The following is a 10,083-nucleotide window of genomic DNA, read 5'->3' as shown; positions in this document are numbered from 1 at the left end:
GTGGTGGTTCGAAATTGTGGTATAAAATATGTATTTATAGGCTAGGGTTTTCACAATTTCTAAAGGAAAAAGGATTACACAATCCTAGGATGAAAGGGAGTAGGAAATTCGTTAGATTTCTAGGGGGAAAAGGATCAGGTTATTTGCATTATTCCAGGGCTTCTAGAATTAGATATTAGGTATTCTAATGTGATAAGGAGTCCCCCTTACAGCTGGAATTAAGGTAGGATAAGATTGAGATATGATAAAATAAGATAAGGTTCGATAATGTTTTGGATAATGTTCCTTCCTTTTAGCTGATTCCTTATCTTCTTTGTCTTGACTTTATTTCTCCAGATTTGTAGCACATTCCTAGTCTCTTTGAATTTCAAAAACGTCCATCCACCTTGCTCCATGCATGTGCTATTCATTCTTGGCCCAAAACTGCTCTACAATGCTCCAAAATGCACTTTTTTGTCAACTTTGTCATTTGGACCTACAAACACACGAAAATAGCTTAAAACACTCTAATAAACATAAACTAACTACGAAAATGCAAGAAAACAAGCTAACTAAGTCGCATAAATATGCTCCTATCAATTATATAAAAAGACAAGGCGTTTTCATTTGCTTGACTAAAACGACCAATTATATTTGTTTGTAATTTTTCCAGTAAGTAGATAGGAATGAACCAATTATTAAAAGGAAAACTAATGAAAAAGGCTAAAAAACTTTGAGTTTTAACGATAAGGACAAAAAAAAGGGTAAAGTGAATAGTACCATGATTGACTTTTTAGTGTAAAAATATGGTTTTTCGTTAAAGTGAACAGTACCGCGGGCTTTTCGTTAAAACTTTCTTAATTAAACCCTGAATATTTCCCCTGCAAAGACAACAATCCTTTTGTTTGCTCAGTGATCGTAAACCATGCTATCAGATTACGTCGGCTTATCAATCAATCAAATTGAAGAATGTGGAATTAGGAAGAGATACACATCAAGGATAGTATTCAAGACATGCATGTTGTATTCTTTTTCCTTCGACTAGGATTTTTTTCATTGAATTTTTCCTATCAAGGTTTTAACGAGGCAACATTAACTTACTTAACGCTATATCAATAATTCAAGAAAAGATGCACTCTCTTTCCTTCGCTACGGTTATTTCTCACTACATTTTGCATAGCAAGGTTTAACGAGACAACTAATGGTGATGTATGGGCATTCAAGAGGTAGTGTTGTAAAAGTTATGTGAATGAATGCCATATGGCTTAGTCAAAAGTGAAAAAATAAGGACTAAAAATTGTGGTATTGTCATAGTTTTTTTTTTGTTATTATTGGATAACAGGGTTTTCAACTTGCATTATTTGTGAAAGAAATAATACCAATATCTCTCTCTTCTCTTTACCTGCATTATTTGTGTGATATATTACATCTATTCCATTTTTATCTCTAACAAAGGTTATCTTTTTCTCACTTTTACCTATTTATAACATTGTTTGATTTTTTTTTTTTTAATGTAAACACATACACATCGGTTCTAATATTCTCTTTTCTTTTTGGTAAGCAGTAGATAAAAGACAACACAAATAATTAACTTGTATATTGTGTCTGGCTTCAATTATATAAAAAACAAGACGCGTTTTCATGTGCTTGACTAAAACGACTAATTAGATTTGGTTGTAGATTTTCCAGGAAGTAGATAATAAGAATGACCCCTCGTTTGAATAAAAAAGATTGGAATGACCCAATTAATTAAAGCATTAAATATTTCCCCTGCAAGGACAACGAGCAATCCCCTTGTTTGTTCATCGATCGTAAACCATGGCTCTTGTGAGAGCTGCTCAAGGAACATCCTCTGATTCCAACACTTGTCGGGGTTACCGTTACGATGTTTTCTTGAGATTCAGAGGCGAAGACACTCGCAGGACTTTTACCGACCACCTCTACACGGCCTTGAACAACGCAGGATTTCTAACGTTCCGAGATGACAACGAACTTGACAGAGGAGAAGATATCAAGCCAGGACTACAGAAAGCAATCCGGCTGTCACGAACATCTGTTGTCGTGTTTTCCAAATATTACGCGTCATCCAAATGGTGCCTTGATGGGCTTGTCATGATCCTTGAACACAAGAGGACTACCTCGGACCATTTAGTATTACCAATCTTCTACGATGTCGATCCATCCCATATGAGGAAGCAGACGGGAAGCATTGGAAAAGCATTTGCTAGACACGAGAAAACTCAGTTGCCGAATACGGTGAGGCGATGGAGGAAGGCTCTTGTTGAGGTTGCTGATCTAGCAGGGATGGTCTTACCAAATGAAGCTGATGGGTAACTTTCATTTTCTCTCTTTTATCTTTATAGTGTCAATATTGGAAGGGTAATTTGTTTTTTTAACCAACAATTTGTTTTGCCTTCATTTTTCACATGAACAATTTGTTCTCATCTCTAAACCCCATGTGTCCTGAAGTTGTCGAGTTCGAATTTCCTCCTCTCAGCTTAAATTAATTTGGTTATCTAGACTTGACATCTCAGCTTAAATTTGTTTGGTTATCTAGACTTGACATTTGGGAGCAGCCTCTCCATAAATGGGGGTAAAGCTAGCCGACATTCACCTCTCCCAGACCCTGCGTAAAGCGGGAGCCTTGTGCACTGGGTACGACCTACGACCTATCTAGACTTGACATACGTGCATACTATACTTCTTTTACAAAAAATGCAAATAATTACTTTCATAATTTCGTTTCCCTTGTTTTATGTTGGCACCAACGTTTAGCTTCCCTTGTTTTATGTTGTCACCAAAGTTTCATTTTAATTTTTAACCTAACCTAAGCATGCTATCAAAATAATGTATAAGTTTAGCTTCCCTCCAGTTGTTCGTACCTATATAACTTTCTTAGGTACACAGCATGTTTGATTTATATTTTATTTTGTTTGCAAATTCTTAGGCACGAGTCAAAGTTTATCACACAAATTGTTAAGGTGATAGGTGACAAGCTAATTCGCACACCCTTGAGTGTTCAATCCAACTTGATTGGAATCCAATCTCTAGTCAAACACATCAATTTATGGTTACAAGATGGATCAACTGATGTTGGTATAGTTACTGTGTGTAGGATGTCTGGAATAGGGAAGACAACCATTGCTAAATATCTTTACAATTCAAATTTCACAAGTTTTGAAGGAAGCAGCTTTGTTGAAAATATCAAAGAAACGGAAAATCAACCGAATAGGTTAGTTCAAATACAAATGCAACTTCTTTATGATATTTTGAAGGGGAAAAGGAGAAAGTACACAACGTTAGTGAAGGAATAAGTAAGATTGAAAGAGCCATAAGCTCTAGAAGAGTTCTTCTTGTTCTTGATGATGTAGACCATATGGACCAATTAGATGCAGTACTACGGATGAAAGATCAGTTTTATCCCGGAAGCAAAATAATCATAACAAGGTGTGAAAGGTTGTTAAAGGCACATCAAGTTACTGAGGTCCACAAGGTTGAAACTTTGGATTACGATGAACCATTGGAGCTCTTAAGCTAGCATGCATTTGGCCAGGACCATCCCCGTGAAGGTTACATGGAATATTCAAAAGAGCTAGTGCAACATAGTGGAGGACTTCCATTAGCTCTTCAAGTTTTGGGTTCTTCTTTGTTAGGTGAGAGTATGGATGTGTGGAAAAGTGCATTGGAGAAGCTAAAAGTCATTCCTAATGACGAAATCATGAAGAAACTAAGAATAAGCTATGACAGTTTACAAGATGACTATGATCGGAAATTATTCCTCCACATTGCTTGTTTCTTAATAAGAAGGGACAAAAACTACATTGTTAGAATAATGGATTGATGTGATTTCTATACAACTGTTGGCATTCGAAATCTCATTGATAGATGCTTGGTGAAAATTGATAATGATAACAAGGTGAACGTGCATGACCTGATTCGTGACATGGGAAGAGATACAGTTCGCCTAGAATTAGAAGAGCCTGGGAAACGTAGTAGATTATGGTGCCGTAAGGATTCTTTTGAAGTACTGAGAGAAGAATGTAAGAAACATATCTTTCATGTCTTTATATGTTTTTCTCTTCTTGTGAAAAATATCCATACTAATGTTGTTCCACTTTTTTGTCCTTAGGGTACACAAACAATCCAAGGTCTTGTTCTGGACATGCATGGGCATCCTGCAAACAGTCCAATACACACAAATGAGACAATCTTTGAAACCAATGCATTTGAAAGGATACACAAATTACAACTACTCATCTTAGACGTGTACAGCTGGAGGGATATTATGCAGATTTCTCTACAGGATTAAGATGGTTGTGAAGGCTTGAATTTCCTTTGGATTCTATACCCATTGATTTTCCTTTGGAGTGTCTAATTGTTCTTGAAATGCAATATAGTAGCTTGAGAGAAGTCTACAAAGGAACAAAAGTATGTTACTCTGTGCATCTCAATTCCTTTTCCTTCTTTTTCATTTTAAAGTTTTGATTCGTTGACTAATTGCATATGTTAGAATTAACTCCCACAAATTTTATTTCTCTTTTTTCTTTATTTTAATTTTTTTTTTCTTGCTGTTTCTTCCATCATTGAAGATCCTTGATGTGAGCCATGATGTGAGCCATTCTCATGGCCTTAGTCAAACCATGGACTTCTCATACTGCCCCAATCTAGAGGAATTGATTCTTGTAGATTGTGGAAGCCTGCTTGATGTTCATGAATCCATTGGAAACCTAGAGAGACTTGTGTTCTTGAATCTGGAGGATTGCAAGAACCTTAGGATGCTTCCAAAGAACATGTGCATGCTAAAATCACTTGAGACTCTAATTTTATCTTGGTGCTCAAATCTTGATGAGATGAAGAAGATGAAATCTTTAAAAATGCTCGAAACCAATGGAATTCCCAGAAGTGAATTATGGCCCGGAAGAAGTTCAAGTATCTTGACTTATTTGCCATGTTCTTTAGTAGAGTTAAGACTTCGTAGTTGCAATCTTTTGATGATGCCTTTGCTACGGATTTAAGTAATCTATCCTTATTGCAAAGACTGTTTAGATGATAATCCAATTTGTAGCCTACCTGTTTTCATCAAAGGTTTGATGAAGCTCAATTCTCTCTCTTTTAATTACTGTAAGACGCTCGAATCACTTGTGGGGTTGCCAAAAAATAACATTCATGGATGTATGTGGTTGCTTATCACTAAAACAAATAACCTTTCAATCCTATGGGTTGAGAGCGTTGACCTATAAGGGTGAGAACAAGAGTGTAATTGGAAATGAGGAAATTTTAAACAAGTTGATTGGGTTTGGAGTCCCGTTCAGGTGCCTCTCACTCTCTCTCTCTTTCTCTCTCTCTCTCTCTCTCTCTCTCTCTCTCTCTCTCTCTCTCTCTCTCTTATCAGAATAAGTTGACAATATAGTCGTTTCCGTGTCATTCATACAGGGACTTGATCAACATGGTATATGCATCACATTTTTTGCGGGGAATAAGGTTCCTGGCCGGTTCAGCTATAAAAGTACAAATTCCTCAATATCTTTTATTGTGCCTTCTCTTTCAAGTCAAAAAATTCGGGACTTGAATATATTTGCTACCTATGCAAACAAGGACTACAGTTGGAGTTATTCGCCTTATCCATGTATGAGTATTGAAGTGAGCAACAAAAGCAAGGGTATGAAATGGATATATGGCCCACGATTCTACCGTCACCGTTTTGAAAGAGAGGAAGGAGAAGACACAACATGGTTGAGCCATGATCGGATGATATTTATATATATTTTTACTTCAAATTCACTCGTCTTTTCTTAGTTAGTTCCTTATATTTTTGAGCTATTTACATTATTTTTGTGTTTATAGGTTTTGTTATGCAAAGAAAATAAAAATAGAACAAGTGAAATTTTATGTAATAAATTCGTCAAAAGCAAAATTAAATTACAATATTGCCAACCCATTGTGACGCTAAATGATAAACCAATATTTAAACTATATATTTCATCCTTTTATATTTCTTTTCTTGTCTTGTCTAATTTAGTTAAAGCTTTAAGTATTTATGATACTTTTAATTTATTGTGTTTGTAGGAGAAGAAAGTGGAGAGACAGCGTGAGCAATAGAGAAAAGCAGAAAACGTGAAAGGGATCCAAGAGAGAGAGCTGCTTTGCAGCTGGACGCGGAGAAGGAATCCAAGGAGTCAAAAGCAGAGAACAAGAGGAAAGAAAAGAATAAAAAAAGCTAAAGCTTTGCAGCTGGAAAGAAAGATGGAATAAAAAAATAAAGATAGAGGGCAGGTTAGGGAGAGTCCACACGGGGACGGTGAAAGAATAAAAGGGAAAGAAAAGCTGCTTTGGCAGCTGGGGGGGAGAGAGGGACGGAAAGAAGCAGCCGAGCTGCCTTTGGCAGCTTGAGAGACAGGTGGAAGGAGAGAGCTGCCTTTGGCAGCGTGCAGCAGGACAGGAACAGAAGCAGCTGAGCTGCGTGGAGATAGAGACACGGGGGGAATAACGCTGTCCTTTGGCAGTGAGGTCAGGGAGAGACGGAAAGCAGAAGGAAGTCAGGGAGCTGCTTTTGCAGCTGGGGGAGATTGACGCGGAGAGACTTGGAGAAGCGGAAAAGACGCAGAAAAATAAGCTGCCTTTGGGCAGCGTGAGGCTGCACAGAAAAATAGGAGAGACTGACGGAAGTCAGAGGGCAGGTCAGAGGCGCGGCAGCAGAGCAGAAGCAGTGCGCAGGGACAGACAGAACACTGAAGCACTCTCTCTTTCGGTTTAATTTTTCCAAACTTCTCTTTTATTTCTGTTTTTAATAATGTGTAATTAAATTTATGTTGGTTAGAGGTTAATTCGAAACCATGAATATATTTGTAATATGAATTGATTATCTTCAGTTGTGAGTTATAAGTTGTGAATTCAATTTACTTATCCGTTCGTATAAAAACTGATTTGTGTATGTTGGTTGAGAGTGCACGCTTAATTTACATGCATGAATTTGATGCTAGAATATAAGTGAATTTCACCTAATCGTTATGAACTTATTTTCACAAGTAGTAAAGGTTGCTAGTCACAATCACGTTAAGTAAATTCTTGGCAAGAGTATCATGCTTTTCATAGTTACGAATACCTCGTCAATGCTTATAGTTTTCACAAAGTTTAATGATCTTTGATTGTATCTCTATTGTGCTTTTCACGTAGGGGACTTTTGAAGAATGTTTTGAATTGTTGTATGTGTTTTCCCGTCCAATTCAATAACTTAAGGAAAACTTGAAGATTAAAAAAGTGCTGTTCACGGTTAATCTGGAGTATTGAGATTCACAATTTATTAAATGAACAATTGGAAATCATTTTGTATGCAAGTATAACATGTGTGGAGAAGAACCCTCTAGCTAGTCCGTCATTTATCATTTTACCTTAATTTTATGTTTTTGTCAATTCTGTAATTTAATTAAGTTTAATTTATTTTTCATCAAAACCAAACACCCATCCATTATTAAATTATATTATTTATTTAGTTTTCTTTATTGTTAGTCTTTTAATTTAATTTCCGTCCATTTCAGTTCCTAGTGTTTAATTTAATTGTTTTCATTATTTTGAGTCATTTTAAGTGTGTTTCGAGTTATTAGAGTTTTTAGCCTAGTTTTGTGTCCTTGAGTCTTGTTTAATATTTTTAAATTAATTTAGAATAGATTAGCAATCCCTCCTAATCCCCGGCCTAGAACGATACCCTACTTACATCTATACTACAATTGTCAAAAAGAGGGTTTAATTTGTGTGTCAAGTAATTTTACGCATCAAATTTTGGCGCCGTTGCCGGGGATTAGCAACTTTGCTAATCCTTTTATTTTTGTTTTTGTTTATGTTTATATTGGTGTTTGTGTATTTTACTTTTGATATTTGATTTATTTTTCTTTCTTTGATTTTAGGTTCAAATGGAGCCGAGGGAAATTTAAAGGAAAGATGCGTCCGGCTAAAGACGTTAAATCAAGCGCTTCTTGGGAGGCAACCCAAGCATTCAACGAAGGGAGACTTTGGAATCACTAACCCAATCAGCTTTGCATTCTTCCACCCTTATCTTTACTGCTTTCATTTTGTTTTGTTTAGTTAGTTGTGTTATTTGGTTGATTTCTGTGAGTTTGTGTTATTTAGTTTAAGTGTGGGGGAAGGTTAACCAAAGTCTCTTTACATTAATTTACACATTAAAAAAAAAAAAAAAAAAAAAAAAAAAAAAAAAAGATAAAATTTAAAATTAATGCAAAAAAAAAAAAAAATTTAAAAATTAAAAAAAAAAAAAAAAAAAATACATAAAAAAAAAAAAAAGTACAAATATTTTACAATAATGTAAACTAATAGTATTCATTGGTCGGGTGGTGCTTCAGTAGTAGGCGGGGCTTCAGCAGTCGGCGGGGCCACAGAAGGAGGAGGCGGCAGAGGTTGATCAGTTGGAGCTTCACTACGCGGTGCCGCTCCAGAAGACGAAGGCAGATGCGGTTGGAACAAACCCACAAACCTCCGATGATCAAGTAAAATTTGACCATCGGTGTCCTGCATCTGGTCAATCTTTCTCTTCATGCTGGTGGCATAATTGTGTGCAAGCTTGTGCAATTGTTTATTTTCATGCTTGAGTCCTCTAATCTCCTCTTTGAGACTCTGTATTTCAGCCACCAACGATTCAACGTGACGGGTTCGAGCAAATAGGCGTTGGGCCATGTTGGATACAGAACCCGCACACTGCACGCTAAGAGCCAGAGACTCCTTAACCGCCAATTCATCAGACCGCCTAGCGAGCAGTCTGTTATCTCTGGGGGTGACAAGGTTCCGGGCCACCACCGCAGCAGTCATGTCATTTTTCATCACCGAATCCCCCACGGTAAGGGGACCGGTGGGGGATATGAAGGATGGGCGCCATATATTGTCTGGTGAAGGCGGAGCTACCTCTTCACGAATGTTCAAGTCAAAACGTCGATCAGAAGGGCCTGCCATTTTCTGAAGGTGGTGAAGAAAGAAGAGAGTCGGAATGATCAAGATTAAACAAGTGCAAGAAGGGAGTGTTTACAGGAGGGTGCTCAAGTGTGTTGTGGAACAAGCTTAACGCCTCTATAAAAAGAAGAAATCGGAGAGGCGCTCCTCAGAGAAGCGTCCTCTCGCAAATCGAAGAGTCGGGGCTCCGTTCTCAAAACGCCTGATTCTTTTCTCAAAAGAGGAGTTTCCTTTCTCAAAAGCCGAATTCTTTTCTCAAAAGAGGCGTTTTATTTCTCGAAATTATGGGCTTGCTCAGAACCCACGAGTCGAACCCCGGATTTCAAAAGATAAATTTGTCCAGACGTGTTGTCACTCGTCACAGCTTTGCGGAAATTACGGGCAGCTTTGTCAGAAAGCGCGTAATTTGTACTATTCATCCATCCACCGGCTGCCGACAATGAGTGAGAGAACAGTTCCGGTTGTGAAGACAAGTCCTATAAGTTTCTATCTTCGCCTTCCACAGCAAAAGCACACTCTCTCAGCACACCCTCTCAACACTTCTTCATCTCCGAAAATGCATTCCCAAAGAATCCTCCTAAGTTACTCTGTGTTCCTCATTCCTTGGGATACTCCTGAAAACAACCCATTCAAAGCAAAAGTATTTCATATCATGAAGGTTGAAAGCAAGAGTATCTCATATCATGCTTTCTCCCTGTCCTTTCTCCAGCCAGCACTTGCTCTCGAGTACTCATCATCTTATGTTTCCTTTTCGTCTCTTACGTATAAGGGAAGTGAAGATGATACCTCGAAGCATGTGGAGACAACGTGCTGATTCATCCTCAACTAAGGACAAGGAGAAAGAGAGCAAGAGGTGGGCACTTGGAAAGATTGAAGAAAGAAACAGACCAACACCTCTCCCTCGTGCCTGCCCGCCATGCAGAGGAAACAAGCAGAGAAGAATGCAGCTTGCACAATCATCCCAGCAGAAGGAGTCTGAGATGAAGAACTAGAGAAGCTGCCACATCTGCTTGGAGAACAAATAAGGAACTGCAACATTCCCAAAGAGCAAAGCCTTGCAGTACAATAGCATAAAATCATCACTTGCAAGTGAAAAGCTAAGTGTCACCCTGTTCAAGAGGAAAGCTGTGGAAAGTCAACAAGCACGAC

At 37.7% G+C, this 10,083-nt stretch overlaps 1 pseudogene; it reads left to right on the top strand.

The window, feature by feature from the left end:
- The first annotated feature begins 1,708 nt into the window (after window positions 1-1,708).
- Window positions 1,709-4,238, top strand: LOC139193685 (disease resistance protein RUN1-like; annotated as a pseudogene).
- The last annotated feature ends 5,845 nt before the right edge of the window (window positions 4,239-10,083 follow it).

This window comes from Malus domestica, chromosome 02 (genome assembly GCF_042453785.1).
Source record: "Malus domestica chromosome 02, GDT2T_hap1".
Taxonomy (NCBI): domain Eukaryota; kingdom Viridiplantae; phylum Streptophyta; class Magnoliopsida; order Rosales; family Rosaceae; genus Malus; species Malus domestica.
This window is presented reverse-complemented; position numbering and strand designations above follow the sequence as displayed.